Source organism: Canis lupus, chromosome 10 (genome assembly GCF_003254725.2).
Source record: "Canis lupus dingo isolate Sandy chromosome 10, ASM325472v2, whole genome shotgun sequence".
In the NCBI taxonomy this organism is placed as follows: Eukaryota; Metazoa; Chordata; class Mammalia; order Carnivora; family Canidae; genus Canis; species Canis lupus.
In genome coordinates this window covers 61,259,625-61,276,790 of record NC_064252.1, presented here as the reverse complement: position 1 = coordinate 61,276,790, position 17,166 = coordinate 61,259,625, and the positions used below count along the sequence as shown (strand labels likewise).

The window sequence follows — 17,166 nt, the reverse complement described above, 5'->3', positions numbered from 1 at the left end:
ATTCACAGATTCATTGTTGGTGTAAGTTCCTTAACTGTATTTTTTTTTTAATGTGTGAGCTTTATTTTTTCCAATTTTATTCTAAGATCATGATATTAATAGCCTATAGAGGAAAAATTAACCTAGCTTAAGTTTACTTCTTATGTGCTTTGATTTCCCAACAAATAGAAGAAGGCTCTCCTAATTCCTGTATTTTATCTATTTATTTATTTTTTATTTTTTGATTTTAAAGTTCTGCAGGAAAAAAAGTCAAAATCAAAACATTTAGCCCTGGATGGTAATTTTGTGTACACTGAGTAACTTCCAGGTGCTTCCAGGCGGCCCATTTGGTCTTCATCTTAAATGGGGCCCAGTGCATTTGACTTATCTTCATGGCTCAGATCAAGGTAGACCCCTTAGTCTTGAGCTAGAGCCATAATAAATGTAAGTAGCATTTGTTGAGTATTTCTTTCTTCATTATTGTTGATGCCCTTGAGGCTAGGGGCCAGGATTTCTACTTCTTTTGTTACTCCCACATGAACCAACACAATGTTCAGTACCTGGTTAGTCCTCAGAAAGGTCTCACCGAAGCAGAGGAGGTAGATTATGGGACAAAGCAGTGGCCTCGAATACTGTAAAGTGCAAGAGTTTCCGATTCATCTAGGTCTGAGTATGGCTGTGCCGGTTATTAAGTATGTGATCTTGGGTTCGTGAATTTGTCTATTTCAATGTCCCTATCTAGGAAGTGGACATGATAATACCTAACGCATAGATCTAATGGGAAATTTTAGTAAGATGATATAGGAGCAGTGTTGGGCACCCAGTAAACCCTTGACTACTTAATACTCAATAAACAAATGAATAAAAACAGAATCCAAAAATGCCACAAGCCATAGAGGTAAGAACAACAACCCTGTATTCCCCTTTCTCAAAAATGTCTCCTGTGTTTCTAAAACAAACTCTAGATGGTTTTGATTTATTCACAGCTCAGTCTTATTTCTGTATGTTGCATAAAGAAATTCCTTCTTCCACTTTCTCATTCATTATTGAGTAATGCTATTAGACTCCATGGAGCTGATGTCCCAATGGATGAACACTGAGCCTCAACTCAGTAGAGGCACATTCTTACACTCCTTTTGGGAAAGCTGACCTGGAGGTAGGAAGGAAAACAAGCACCCCCAGTTATCCCTGGAGAAGCCATGAACAGTTCATCTAGGCAATACCAGTCATTTCTGTCTCGGGTAACAGCCAGATCTATTCCTTGAACCCACACTTGTTGGAAGGGTTGGTGAGACCTGGGCACACATTGTAGGAGCCACCCTAGCACTCATTGCCTCAATTGTCTCCCATAAGCTTGGTTGATATAGGTTTTGCAACTTCTCTGTCTTGAATCCTAATATTTGAACATGTTTGCTCTTCAAATGGACTTGAAGGGACCTGCAATAAAATGCAGCTCAGTTCTGGTATCTGAGATTCTGTTGTTGGGACTTCCTTGTCTGTTCTGGGATTTGTTCTCAGCCAGAGCCTCCTTTCTCTTGTTGTTTCATACCCTCAGGAGACTGGGGCCCCTGCTGTCCCAGAGCACCTGTCTCACAAAAGACCCAGGACTAGCAAAGTCGATTGAAGAGTTCACAGTTTAATGTTTAAACCTCCTAAGGGGTATTGCAGTCACCCTAATTTCATTTTAACAAATACTTGTCAAATTTCCGTGTTACTCAGGCTGGGTACTATACGTGCAAAAATAAAGACAAGGTGAAAGGTTCTGACACTGGTGTCTAGGAGTTAAGTGGGAAAAAAAAGTCATATGTAAATAATTAATTTCAAAATAGGTAAAAAGTGTGTGTGTGTGTGTGTGTGTGTGTGTGTGTACGCATGAATGTGCACCCTGAAAAAGGCATTAATTTCATCAAAAGACTTTAGATGACCCAACAAGAAATTACTGTGCGTCACACTAGAACTGGACCTCAGAAGGTGGATCCCCAGGATCCTGAAGGTAGAGGCTGGGCTGTGTGGGAGCACTGGACATGTTGGCAAGCCCAGGGTTTCCCCCATATAAGCTGAGCTCATAAAAGCCAGGGTTTGCCTGCCCCCTCCCTCGCCAGGAGGGTGGAGAAAAGTTCCTGAGAATTCGGAGTGGCTTCCACGGGCTGGCAAGGAGCCATCTGCTGCTGTTGCCGCTGCTGCTGTGGTGGCGGCAGCACCCGCATTAACTCTTCTGACTCCTGTGGTGGTGCTGAGTCCAGGCCGTGGCAGACCACTGGCAGCGAGTCAGGACACCTGGCTTCCAGGGAGACTCTGTGCCTACTTTGGAACAGCGTGTAACCCTTCCGAGCCTTAGTTTCCTGTTCTTGATTTGGACGACACCAGCACTATCAGCTCTGCAGATAAAAATGAGATTATAAGTGTGAAAGCATTGGAAAAATAACACTAGTGCCCTGCAATAAAGTTTTATTAATAATTAATCAAAAAGCACTTACAAATGTCTGTTGTGTACCCAGAATTTGGCAAAGTGTTACATAGAGCTCATTGGTTTAGTAGATTTCTCGTAATGAAGTCTTTTTCCTAATTCTTCTGGCTCAGGGAACTTGTCAGCAAGGAGTTCACCCAGTACCAAAGAGAATGGCTTGGCTATCAGAGCTTGCCGCAGTCCTGTTGCTGATTAGCTGTGTCATATCGGGTGGTTGTCTTCATTCCTTTGAGCCTCAGTTTCTCAGTCAGTAAAATAAGGTTTTCTACTAATCTTTCCTGATCCCTCTTTCCCCTGTCTTCCGACTATACCCTTTATTCTGGCTGTGGTGTTAGAATGGGGATCCATAAACTTAGCTTAGAAAAGCCTGTAAATAATAACTTAATGTGCTGATTCTTTGGTGGACAGTTTACCCCAAAGGCATGACATTCCAGTGGTTGAATATGAGATGGGTACCAAAGGCTGATGGCTTATTTGGGAGCAGGCAGCTGTAAAGCCAGCCTTACTAGCATCTTCCCCTTGAGGGGCCATGGTGGGGGTATTAAGCAGATGAAAAGGTACAGTCTCACCCTATGTGGCAGTTGCCTTACATTTTTGCCAATTAGCTCTGTTGGCTTCTTCTAAAAGGAGGCCAGTAGGAAAAATCTCTAAGGCAGAGTCTAGAAATACCTTATATTTGTATTCACTTTTGTTTTTTTTAAAAAGCACGTTCAAGTGCATTAATTTCACTGATCTTTGTAACAAGTACATGCATAGTTAAGTCATACTGGCCACCCTGTTTAGTAGAGGAAGGAAAAAGCATGACTGATTTGACATCACGGAGTAAGACAGTGGCACAGCTGAAACTGGAAGCCAGATGATATCATTTCTGATCTACTGTTCTCTCTGACCCTCACCTGGGGAGAAATGAGTGTGTCCCGGAGGGGACCCCACAGCCCCCCCCCATCCATATTCCCTGACTGTAGGGGATTAAATATATTTTGCATTGCTTAGAATAAGGATGATAACTTTTAAGAGATAGGCATTGCCATATGGTAGGTGCTTAGTAGGTGTTTGTGAATCAATGAATAAAGCTGCCATGACTGTGCTTGAGAAGAACTCTGGGGTAGACCCAGTGGTTAATGTGATAGATACCTCCTCTTTCGGTCTTGCCCTCCCCTCCCCCCTTTCCTCCACTCCTGACTTTGCCTCCAAACAGAGTGAAGGGGAAATTCTCTATCCAGGGTCTCCGTGTGTGTCAACTTGATTGCTTAAAAATTCAGGTATATGATTTAGATAGAGGCTTGGCATTCCCATTACAGAAAGGAGGGCTAAGCAGCAAGCAGATACACTTTGAACATAGACTACGTATGTGGTGTTACCCAGGTGGTACTGCAAAGGCACAGAAGATGGAACTTTTTTCCCCTACACAAAACTTATGATCTTTTTGGGAAGACAAGGTATGTTCTAATTCTAATTTCTGCTAGTGTAGAAATACTACTTAATTGTCTAATGTTAAGTAACAAAATATGAAAACAAAACCTGTATCTGTGTAATTTACTATTTTAAGCACATAAAACACAGTGAATTATATGTGTGTGTGTGTTTAAAAGGTGTACATCAAACAGGCAGGCCTGTTTTCTGAAATATGATCAACATTAACATGAAACATTTTTCTCCATGATGATTAATTTCATGTAGCAACTTGGCTAGGCCACAAATTTCTGAGTATTTTCATTTTTTAATTTTAATTTAATTTTATTTTTAAAGGATTTTATTTATTTATTCATGAGAGACAGAGAGAGGCAGAGACATAGGCAGAGGGAAAAACAAGCTCCCTGTGGGGAGCCAGATGTGGGACTGGATCCTGGGACTCCAGGATCCTGCCTGCCCTGAACTGAAGGTAGACTCTTAACTGCTGAGCCACCCAGGTGTCCCTCTCTGAGTATTTTTTTAGATGAGATTAACATTTACATGAGAAGACAGAGTAAAGCAGATTATCTCTATAGTGTGGTTGGGCCTCATCCAATCAATCAAAGGCCTTAAGAGAAAAAAGACTGCTCTTTCATGGGAAAGAAGGAATTTAGTTAGCGGACTATCTTTGGACTTGAGCTGTAACAGGAGCTCTTCTCTAGTTCTTCAATCTGATGGCCTACCCTTCAGATTTTGTACTTGCCAACCTCCATGATTCCTTAAAATAAATCTGTCTCTGTATATTTATCTATGTCTATATCTGTATATATAGATAAAGATATGCACATACATGTGTACACACACAGACACACACACACACACACACACATATCCTCTTGGTTCTGTTTCTTTGGAGAACCTGTCCTCTTGCTGTCATTTGAATACCCAGTGTTTGGGCACCTGGGTGGCTCAGTGGTTGAGCATCTCTGCCTTTGGCTCAGGTTGTCCTTCCAGGGACGTGGGATCAAGTCCTGCATCGGGCTTCCTGCAGGGAGCCTGCTTCTCCCACTGCCTGTGTCTCGGCCTTTCTGTGTCTCTCATGAATAAATAAAATCTTAAAAAAAAAATACTGGTCTTACATAATAATCTGGAGTCCTGTTTTGAAGCAAGGTCACATCTCTTTTTGTGGGGTGAGGGCCATTTGTGGGTTGTATATTTGTGGTGGGGTGGAAAGTGGGGGGGATTCCTAGACCCATTTTCTCTCTCGGTAAGTTTCTCTGCCCTCTGGCTGGCTGCTGTAATTGACTCCTCCAGGGTTAGCACAGGGGTAGGGAGAAGGAGGCAGAACATGGTTAAATCCTGGTGGGAACTCCACTGTTAAGATGAATTTCTGGGCCTGGCTGATGTTTCGGCTGATTCTTTCCCTTTCCTGGGCACTTTCATGGGGACTTCAGAAGCTCCAGACCCTGTGGCTAGAGTGGGCTTCTGGCATGGGTGATGCCCTTCCTTGGGCCTCCTGCTGCCCCTAATCCCCTGTTCTCCAGGGATCCAGTCCATACAGGATCCTGGTCCCCTTAGGTAGGACTTATAGTTTTTATATTTTATTATATATACATATGTATGTTAAATATATGAAATCATGATTGTGATGTTTCTAAGTACACATAAATGACTATAATATGAAGTAATACACTAATTTTTTTTTCTTTTTAAATTTTGTTTGTTCTTAGACATATAGTTTTCCCTCCTGGCTTTACTATTTTTATCCTCTTTCCCATTTCATACCAGCTCATACATTTTAAGGCCCGAGGTCATGGGTATTAATCACTTATTTCTGTCCATTTCCAAGGTGTTTTCTTAATGACTGTCTTACAGTATCTCCCAGATTCCCTTGGCATGGGGTGGGGTCTTGAGGGTCAATGGTGCAAGTCCTTGTGTAGGGGTTCTGGGAGTTGTAGGGCTTTTGTTCCCATTCTCCAGTGCTGCCCCCTCACTGAGAGGGGACTCATGCATTTGTGGGTAGATATCCTAGCCCTCACTCCCATGTTCCACGTCCACATACCACACACATCCACCCCCTCCGCAAATATCCCATCCCCTTAGGCCGAGCAGTGTGCACATTGGTGACATAATTTGCCTTCAGGAGATGAAGGACTCTGGAAACAAGTTAGGGCTATTTGGGCAGGTTGTTATGTGGTCCAGGATAACTATGCGGAAGAATAAGTGGGGGAAGTACAGAGCTGGACCTCAAAGCATGGGTCCTAAGGTTGGAGCCTGTTGTTCTGTGAAGGACAGTACTGATTGCTAGTGTCAAGCTGTTGATGCCTGTGGTGCATATTGTGCTGTCCTGACTTGCCCTCCTGGTAATACCAACCCTGTGGGTTTACACATTTATAGGCTTGGTAGGTCAAGGTAGAAAAGTGACCTGGGAATCTAGCTTTTGTAGGTTGGGCTGATTCAGATAATCAGATATTTTGCATATTAGCTATGGAAAGCTGTGATGCAAAGAAGAGAAGAAGCAGAAAATTGAGAGACTACAGAGATTTCCATATGGTGAGTTTTATTATTTCTTTCTTATTTTTAAAGTTGTTCTGTGAAGTGAGTTGAGCTCATGGAAAATTGTTCAGCTACAGGACGGCTCTGGAAAAACCCATCTTGGCCCTAGCGGGCCTTCTACTTTTAAAAGACTTTATTCACATGTCTAGACAGGTTAACTTGAAGTTAACCATCTTACTTCACAAGAACCAAGCTCCCAATCCATTAACATTTTTTATTACCCCACATATATCCTAAGGCTTAAAAGATTCAAAGAGGGAGGTCAACATAATTTTTAAATGATTGAGAGGCCTGGAATAGTAAAAATCTCAAGTCAGGATCTTTGGCTAGAGAATGTGTGGACTGTGCTAGAATTTCATTCCTTCCAAATCTCTCATGTGGGACGTCTGATAAATGCATTGCATCTCCGATTTCATTGGCTATTCATTTTCTTCTTCACTCTATATTCTTAGTTTGTTTCTTCTTCTAGGTTTTCATTGAAGCTGAAATGATTAAGGAAGCTTTTTGAGTGTATAAACATATTTACATGTTAGTAGTAGCAGAAGGATCAAGGTTGGACTGAAGTTTCTCTTATGCAGCCCTTACAGAGGTGAAAGACACAGGTCTTTTGGCTTCTTTTTGGAAGGAAGGGAGGACTACTTCATGCCCAGAGGGAGCACTTACTATCTGCAAGGGGGTATGCCTCCCAATGTTAATGCAGAGACTCTGGCTGTGATCATAAACTTCTAGGGGGTAGAGAACTATGTCCATCCTAATTGCCCTGTTAATTATTACAATGTTGAGACCAGTGCTAATAGCCTAATTTTAAATTTGGATGAGCTTCTTGTTATTTTCTTATGTAGTTGATAGAGCAAAGATATTGGTAAGCATCACTTTGCATTATTAATGTGTCTTAAAGGGCATGGCAATTATTTAAAAATAAAATCAAATAAATGTTTTTAAATACATGATGGTTTTTGCTTTCTCAAAGAATTCCTTTTTATTTTTAAAAAGATTTTATTTGATTTATTCATGAGACACACAAAGAGAGAGACAGAGAGATAGGCAGAGGGAGAAGCAGGCTCCCTGTGGGGAGACTGATGTGGGACTTGATCCTGGGACCCCAGGATCATGCCCTAACCTGAAGGCAGACGCTCAACCACTGAGCCACCCAGGGCGTCCCAGAATCCCTTTTTCATATAGTCAATTCCTTATCCATTTTTTGAAAAGTAAATATTTTTGGCTGTTTTTAAGAAAGTGAGTCTTGCCTCCTCTCAAGTATTCTTCATGTAGTTCATTAGGTACATAACATACATTTTGGGGTTAAAATGAAAATCTATTAATCGAATTACCTTTTAACCTTGACTTCAGTTTTGGTTTTTGAAGTGTGTTTGTGTAGAAAAAAATGTTCAAGTGATGAATCTTCATATGAGGTATAAGAATTACCACATTTTAAAACTTGCAAACTCATGTGCATTAGAGGAAAGAGTCTTTTTGAAGAGAAAGGAGAATGGCCTTTGGATGCAGAGCACTGGGTTAGATTCCCTTCCTCCATGTTTTGTGGCCTTGAGCTCAGCCTTTCTGAGCTTTGGCTTCTTCAGCTGCAAAATAGGACTAATTTTATTCTCATTACTTAGTTGAAGCCACCATGTAACACTGGCCTCTGTAAATCAGAGAGCTGTGAAAAGGGATTGACCTGTCTGCCAGTGGTGAGGGAGCTCCAGCTTCCAGATCCAGGGTTATCCTTAGATGGTCTGAGACAGAAATGCACACCTTCCACTCCATGCAGCTATAAGGGACTGAGCATGTCTTTTCCTTTTAGAAAAGGGGAATCATCATTCTATAGGGGAATTATTATTCACCTCGTTTTAGGAGAACCAGTAAATGAAACAAATTACAAAACCAAAAAGAAAGTTTATGAGAAATGTGTTTAAAGCTTTTAATTTCCCTGAGTTCTCACATATTATATAGTTGAAATAAATAAACTTTAAGGGGATGGGAAAGTCCTGAGAAGAAAAGATTTAAAAAGGGGCCATGAGTACCTCAATCATTATATCATAGATATTGTTTAGCTGAAAGTTCTTTTTCAGATGTGTCTTTGCATGTCTGTTGATACTGCTATTGGCAGGTTTTACTAAATGGTAAAATCATGACCACTCCATGGAGCTTTTATCTTGGAGCTTGGTTATAAAATCCATCTCAAAAGGACTTTTGTCTGTATCCCTGAATTTGCTGCCACCACTCCTGATCCATAGTGTATTTGGGCTTTGAGTTTCTTGGGAGAAAGTTGGTACGGTGATTCAGCTTGGCATTCTTCGTGATGTTGACTTCTTAATCTCCTTTGGTTCTGGGAGCCAAGGTCAGGGAATCAGAACCTGCCTATGGCAATTGATAAAAGTTTACTGGTTTCTGGGGTCCCTGGCTAGCTCAGTAGAGAATGTGACTTTTGATCTCAGGGTCTTGGGTTTGAGCCCTGTTTTGGGTGTGGAGATTACTTAAAACAAAATCAACCAACCAACCAAACAGGGTTACTGGTTTCCAAGTGAAATAAGGCTTCCTGAGGTTCTGGGCACTGATCATAGTGAGAATGTGTACAAAGTGAGAATGTGTACAAAGTGAGAAAGTACATAGTGAGAATGGGTACAAAGACCAGAGCAGTCCCTGGATACCAGCTACTTTACAGGGTCAGAGATGAAGGTGGGGCCTCTGCATTAGGGTTTTTAAAATTTTGGGGTTGACCTTTTGGTGGGTTATAAAATCAATTTAATGGGTTGAGGCCATCATTTTTAAATAATTGAAAAAGATTAGAATAGCAAATAGATTGCATTGCATGTGAGGTAAAGATATTGTTTCCTGAAATTTTTTTTTAGTTATATATATATATATATATCCATATGTGTAAATACCTACATATTCTGCATTGAAATGTAATAGAGAATGTTTTCTTTTAGGATGTGGCAAAATTTCTTTTAGGAGCTAGCATGTGGCAGAAAATATTCAACAGTTACTACTTTTCAGGATGAAAAAAACAATTACAAAATTCATAATCCATGGAGTGATTTTATAAAGACATACGTACACACATGTTCGCACATGCACACACACACAGAGTTAACTGCTTTTCTCCAAAGCAGCACACAAACCTGGCATCTTAAGTTGCAAATATGAATAAAACCTGGTTGAAACGAACCCCTCCTTGGTTTCATAAATCCAAGACAATCTAGGGAGTTAAAGTAGGGCTGTTCTGTCCATGGCAAAGGCTGGAGTGGATATTGGTATCCATTATTGAGGTGTAAAAGACTGTGGCTTAGTATACTGACATCTGAAGGGAAGCATTCTTGAGGCTCCATCTGGTCATCCTGGAGCCAGAAAAAGGGACTGAGAGAAAGAGAAGGATTTTAGGGAAAACTGAAAGTATCAAACATTGCTGCCCTTAACATACCAACCCTGAGCAAGCTGTGGAAGTATATAATGAAAAACAAAGCAAAGATCTCCTTGCAGTCAGTGGCTTCATTTCTGTAAATTTCTAGATGAGGCATTCACGCCCAGATCTGTCTGCCTAAATGCTACTGTGCTGGACCTTGTGATGTGGCTATGCCATAATTAATCTGACAGGGAATCTACACTGAAAGAAGGGAAGGGATACTTAGCCTAGTCCAATGGAGTATGTCAATGAATAATGGGATGAAGCTAAGAGAAGGTAAAATTGGGCTGAATATCAAGAAAAAAATTACCTAACAGAAAGGTCTATTAGATAGTGGAGTGGTCTCTCCAGGGGGACAGTGGCAGGGCCGGTGGTGCTGGAATCATTTACAAGTTGGCTGTTGAAAGCCCCTGAGAATATGCTGTAGGGAACAGGACTGAGTTGACAAGAGTGGACAAAATGACCTCAAAGGTCTTTTCCATCTTTAGTGTCTACGATTTTGTGATCGTCTGCTCTTCACCGAAGCGCTCCAGCTCCAGCTACTCTCTGGGGCCTGAAACACATGAAATAATTGTTAGTAAGATATCCAGCGATGAAACAGTTTTGAGGGAACCATTTGCTCTTGGGCATCTTTTTCCATTCAAAACTAGTCTGGAGAGAAATGAACAAGATAAAGGAAACAAGGAAGAAATTGGAGTTTATTGTTCTCAAAGCTAACATTATTATTTTAGTCTGTATTCACTCTCAATATTTGATCAAATGCAAAACTATTCTTACAGGTTGTATTTAAATCTAAAAGCAGTTTCTTTGGGACTATACCATACTAAATTTTGTATTTCTCAACAGGTTGTTTTAGCATTGTACAGAAAGAGCCTGTTTTAGGGGTTGTTTAACAGATGAAACGAATTCTTGGATAAGCAGCATTGTTCCATCTGCAACATGGTTAGAACTCTTGTACATTTGCATTTCTGTGTTTCAGAATTATTCAGGCAATAAATTACTCAGGATGTCAACCTTATGCTGAAACAGAAATGACCTACTTTGTAAGGATCTCATGTATTTTAAATTTAACCTTGCGCCTTTTCTTCAACTGAGAACAGGAGAAAGTGAGTGAAGAATGGTGAAGTCCTGAGCTTTGTAAGTATGATCACAAGGAAACCAAAAATAGCTGAAATATATTGAGCTTTTACTATGTGCTAGACATCGTTGTAAGGGTTTGATGCGTATTAACTCATTCATTTTCTTGTAATCCAGGAGATAGGTGCTGTTATTACAGTGGAGGAAACTGAGGCACAGAAAGTATAAAAATTTTGTCCAAGGTCACAGAATCAGTGAGAGGTGGAGTTTGGATTTGAGCAGGTAGTCTGGATTCAAATCATTATTAGTCCATCACTACTCTAAGTGTAGCTCTTACTTCCTTCAAGAACATGATGAGGACAGAAATTTGATCTCTCTTGTTCACTGATGGACTTCTAGAGCCTAGAACAATCCCTGCCACATAGCAGGCACTCAATAAATTTTGGCTAAAAGAATGAATGGAAATTGGTATTGGCAGTTCTGAGTTTTTCAATGGCAAGCTCATCTGTTCCAAATTTGCTGATTGCAGGAACAAGGCATCTTTTTGTCTCTCTCCTGTTGATCTTGGCAGCCTCCTAGCTTCATTTTCAGGATGCCTTCACTGACCCCTTGGAATAGATTAGCTGCCTTTAGAACAGGGTCCAGAAGTATCCTGCACTTCCTTAACACGGCAATTTCATACTTTATTGTGATTATTTGTTTAGTTTATCTTCCTGGCTGTGTTGTAAGCCCTAGGAGGACAGGGTATGTATTTTACACTCCATTCTAACTGGACCCAGCACTGAACTGGGCACAAAGAGCTCTGTCTGTGGATGGTGTTGAATGAACAATTGAAAGAGGATGCTCTTTCCAACTTATTTTTCTACTTTTTATTTACACATAACTTTCATAGTTTTTATTGTTAATTGTTATAGCATAATACGTTACCTCAAAATGCAGTGGCCTTAAACAATAATAAGTTAATATCAACGCTTACAGTTTCTGTCAATCTGAAATTTGGAAGTGGTTTAGCTGGGCGGTTTTGACTCAAGGTCTTTCATGAAGTTGGAGTTAGGTGTCAGCTAGGGTTTCCATCATCTGAAGGTTTGCCCAAGGCTGGAGGGATCCACTTCTAAGATGGCTTCCTTACAGGTTTCTGGAGAGGCCTCAATCACTTCCCAGATGGGTTTCTCCACTGGAGTGTTTGAGTGTTTTGATGATATGGCAGCTGATCTTTCCAGAATGAGTGATGTAAGAGAAGATGGTGAATATTGCAATGCCCATTATGACCTAACCTTGGAAGTCATATACCACTGCATTCTGTTTCACTGTGGGAAGAGACTCCACAAGGGTGTAGATATTAAGAGGCAAGGATTGTGGGGAGCCTGATATTGGAGATTGGTAGTCACACATACCATTTTACACCTTGTTTCCCCATCAAGCCAGTGAGATGATACCCTATTTTACAGGTGAGGAAACTGAGGCTAACCATGACATGCTTAGGATCATACCCTGTACTTAAATCTCCATTTATTCCCTGTAAGTTAAATATCCTTTCCAAAATATCATAGCTATATGACTAAGTAACTAAATTACATACAGCTTAGAAAACTCAAGATGTAAAAATCTAGCAAATTAGAAATGTTATTTGTGTTACTACAAGATTCACCTTACCACAGAATTGTCTAATGTCCTATTCAAAATGATTCAGTTTATCAAAGATAAGTTTTAATATGACTTTTGGAGACACATTTATTAGGTAACGAGAAGTATAATTTGAAAATTTGTTATGTTAGAAACAGTCATATTAGATTGTGAGTTTCTTGAAGGCAGGGATGGAGTCAGCTGTATCTTCCATCCCAACTCTGTGATCTAGCCCAGAGGAAGCTTCAAACAAGAATTTTTAAATAAAGGAATGATTATGGCAAAATGCCTGTAGCTACAGATTCTTAAGACTCTTTTTGTGTATGAGAAGTTGACATATTATTTTTTAAAATACATTTTATTCTTATTTTATACCTGAGAGTCTGGTTCCTACTGAGCTTTGTATTACTAGACTACCTAAAACTTATTTATATATTAGTACTGGCCTGATGTAACATGTTGTGAAATTTTTCATCCCTGCTGAGATATGAGGTTGAAAAACTGACAGATGTTTAATGAAAACAAAGAAAAAGGTAAGAAGCAAAATCTCATCTAAAGAATGGATAAAAGATCTGATTTAACATGTACGTAAATGGAATGGTTCCTATTTTAAGACTCAGCCAATCAAAACAATATAATTTTAAATAAAATCTGTTCCATTGGAAAAAAAGTGTTCCCCTTCCCCTCAAAATACATTGCATTCTGATTGTGTTGAAGACTTTAAGAGCTTCTGCTCGTTTTTTTTTTTTCTTTTCTTTTTTAAATAGCCAGGAGGTCTAATGTTTTCTGATTTGAACAGTATTGCTATTTGTAAAGATTTTCTAAGGGAAGGTGAACAGACATGCTTCTTTGGAATGATTCCTTATCAAATCTTGTCTGCAAAATTAGTGGATTATCAGGTTTATGATGGTATGGTTGTTAGCATAAACTCACATAGGGGATCAAATTATGCAGGACATAGATAAAAGATAAAAGAGTGTTGAGGAAAGATGTTTGTTGAATAACTATAGTTACGGATAGGAAGGTTAGCATTAGAATCCTGATCACGTTGATAGCCTGGTATGAATATTTTACAACTTTATACAGTTTACTTTTGTGATAGTGATAATGTAAGATGAATTCTGTTTATCCTAGTTCAGGTAGTGTAGATGCATATTTGCAAGTATAAGTTTCTCAGCTAAGTTTTCTGCATGGATTTGCTTTTGGTCATTCTTCTATCTAAGTAGTCTGTTAGGATCTAAAAGAAGCTTCTAGAACAGGAAAGATAAATACATACCACATGAGATCATACCCCTTCCTCACATACATGGCAGACATTTATTGTGACCCATTTTTCTCCCTGAGTCATTGGTTGCTGTTTGTAAAAGAGCAAGAGATTGGCAAAATTAGGAGAGGTCAGTATTATCACCCATGAGGGGAAGTTGTAAAACTAACAACAGAAATTTGCCTTGATAAATCAATAACTAACTTGTTATTGGCTAACGATGGTAAATTTGACTCACCTGAGGGGGGATTAAAGAAAACTTTTATGTAAGTTATTGTGGATCATCATTTAATGTTTTATTTTTTTTTCATTTAATGTTTTAAATATAAGAGGAATGTATAAGAATTTTTTAAAAATTTAATTAAAATATTTTAGAAACTAAGAATATTTAGCAGATTGGCTCTTGTTTTTATATAAAATCTACTCATAAAAGGCACAGAAGATTAAAAATAGAAAGGGCAGGGTGCCTGGGTGGCTCAGTCAGGTAAGCATCTGCCTTCTGCTCAGGTCATGATCTCAGGGTGTTGGGATCAAGCTGCATGTTGAGCTCCCTGCGCAGTGGGGAGTCTGCTTCTCCCTCTCTCTCCTGCTCCTGCTCTCTCTTTCAAATAAATAAAAATCTTAAAAAAAAATTAGGACAATTGATACAACTTATTCCTACTTTTTCCCCATTTATCATTGCAAAAATAAGGCTCAGATTGGGGAGCTGATTCACCTAAGGTCACAGAACTCATGAATGAAAGCAGTGGGGCCAGGGAGATTGCTGCTATCTTACTTGACCATTCTAATCATACCACCACTGTCTCTATAGTGAGGTCATGAAGTAAATAGATCTTAAAATCTTCAACTCTAAGATATGATATTTCTCTGTAACCGTTCGTGGACTTTCTGATATTACATACTTGTTTATGTTCTGTGTCCACTGACTAGAATGTAAACTCCATGAGGATTAGGTCTGTATCCGTTTTGTTCCCTACTATTTGACTACTATATCTCCTTCATTTATTGAAGATATAATACATGTTTAAAAACATGTTACTGAGTGAATGAGTGGAGATGAGGCTCAGAATCTTTGCTAATCTCACACTTCAAATACTGCCACCAATTAATTGGAGTTAGCTTTCTAGTAACATGTGGTGGGCAGATTCTAAGGTCATCCCCATGATCCTCTCCTCCTGGCGTTCACACCCTTGTGTAATCCTCTCCCCTTGAGAGTAGAAGTAATCTGTGACTTGCTTCTATGGATAGAATGCAGCAAAGATGAAACAATGTGTGTGATTACAGGTATGTGATTCCCTTACGTAGGATTATAATAACCAGCCTTGCTAAGAGCTATTCTCCCTTGCTGGCTTTGAAGAAGCAAACTGCTATCTTATGAGTTGCCTATGAAGAGGGATACTTGGCAAGATATTGGAGGTGACATCCAGATAACTTCCCACAAGAAACTGAGGCTTTCAGTCCAACAGCCTGCAAGGAACTGAATGTTTGTTGCTGACAACCACATGAGCTTGGAAATAGATCCTTCTCCAGTCAAGCTTCAAATAAGACCCCAACCCCAACAATACTTGATTGTAGCCTTATAGAGGACCCAGTGAAGCCATGCCTGAACTCCTGATGCACAGAAACTTTAAGATAATAAATGTGCTTGCTTGCTTATTTATTTATTTATTTATTTATTTATCTATCTATTTATTTTTAAAGATTTTATTTATTTATTCATGAGATACACACAGAGAGGCAGAGACACAGGCAGAGGGAGAAGCAGGCTTCATGCAGGGAGCCCTATGTGGGACTCGATCCCAGAACTCCAGGATCACAACCACTGAGCCACCCAGGTGTCCCATAAATGGGCTTTAAAAAAAAATGTGTTTTAAGCTCCTATTTATTGTAATTGGTTATCTAGCAATAGATAACTAACATGTAACCACCCATTTAGATGCACATCTTTCATTTGGATATGCACAAAATGGAGCCCTTACCTAGATTCAGAGTGCTCTGAATTAAACATTACAATCTAGGAGAAAATGAAACTCTCTTTTAAAAGTGAAAAAGTTTAATTTCTGGTTGGATTGCATTGAATTTATAGGGCCACAGCATTCAGATCTTTATGATCTGCTGGTGCTTAATCATTGCTTACTTATGGAAGTCAGAGTTCTCCTTTCTTTGCTTCTTTAGTTGGTTACTAGCACATAAACGAATTGCTAAGAGAGGCTGGGCTTGGAGGCAGGTGGGAGCATATCTGAATAGCTCTATATTACAAATGATTCTTAACATTTTAACTGTTATATTGTTCATTAAAGTCTATATTATTTAAATTATTTAAAACCATTTAAAATGGTTTGTGTAGACTATGTGTGTTAGTAAGGGTTAATGAAGTCCCTTAAAAATGCAGCCAAATAATTTTTATGAGTCTACATGATCTTAATGATTTTTATCATTGAGTTTTGTGGGGTTGGCAGTTTCTACGTGCAGTGAAATTGTGCCTTTGCGTTTCAAAGCCAAATAGAAATAAAATAGATTATGTGTAATTTTGCATTGTCCTTGTCCTATCTCTATTTTCATGAGTAATTGATGATATCAATATCTTTTACTTTACAAAATCATTGCTGTTTAGTGAAATTGGCTTTATATCAAATCTCATTTTTCCAAATGATTCCATAAAATTTTACTTGGATATCCATAAAAAAGTCACCCAGTGATGAGTTGAGAATGCTATATGAAGACAGTGTTAACATGGTGTCCAGGTCTATGGGCTCCTTGAGATATATTGGGTATGCTTTTGCAATTATTTTAGAATTACAAGAACATTTGGCAGCACTTTCCCATTATCACTTCCTTTATCTCTACCTCCTCTAGACCCAGGAATACATTTTACTTTGGGAAATGCCCTTTTTTTGTATTCAGAGCACTCAGAACTTAGCCCCCCCTTCCTCTCTTTCCTCCTCTTGTTCTTCATTGAGGTATAATTGACATATAGCATTATATTAGTTTTGGATGTACAACATAATGATTTGATATTTGTATATACTAATAAAGGATCACCACAGTAAGTTTATCATCTTGTCACCTAAGTTACACATTTTTTTCTTGTGATGAGAACTTTTAAGATTTACTCTCTTAGCAACTTTCAGATTTGCCATAGGGTATGATTAACTGTAGTCACCGTGCTGTACATTGTATCTCCATGCTTTATCTATTTTATAACTGGAAGTTTATACCTTTTGACCCTCATCACTTATTTCATCTACCTCCCAACCCCCCTACTTCTGGCAACCACCCTATCTATTAGTTTTGTTTTGTTAGGTTTTTGAAATTTCACACACGAGTGAAATTGTATGGTATTTGTCTTTCTCTGACTTATTTCACTTAGTGTAATACTTTTCAATCCATTCATGTTGTTGCAAA

The 17,166-nt window shown here is 39.1% G+C and overlaps 1 long non-coding RNA gene across 7 annotated transcripts; it reads right to left on the bottom strand.

The window, feature by feature from the left end:
* Nucleotides 1–1,612: 1,612 nt before the first annotated feature.
* On the bottom strand, nt 1,613–12,118 carry LOC112672886 (uncharacterized). Of its 7 annotated transcripts, none has more exons than XR_003144591.3 (4): nt 11,851–12,118; nt 10,108–10,350; nt 9,517–9,751; nt 1,613–2,357 (listed from the first exon to the last, which is right to left on the bottom strand). It is a non-coding gene; the product is annotated as an uncharacterized LOC112672886 (long non-coding RNA). The 7 variants fall into 7 exon arrangements; XR_003144589.3 differs by lacking the exon at nt 1,613–2,357 and adding an exon at nt 6,438–6,876; XR_003144588.3 differs by lacking the exon at nt 1,613–2,357 and adding an exon at nt 6,916–8,752.
* Nucleotides 12,119–17,166: the final 5,048 nt, after the last annotated feature.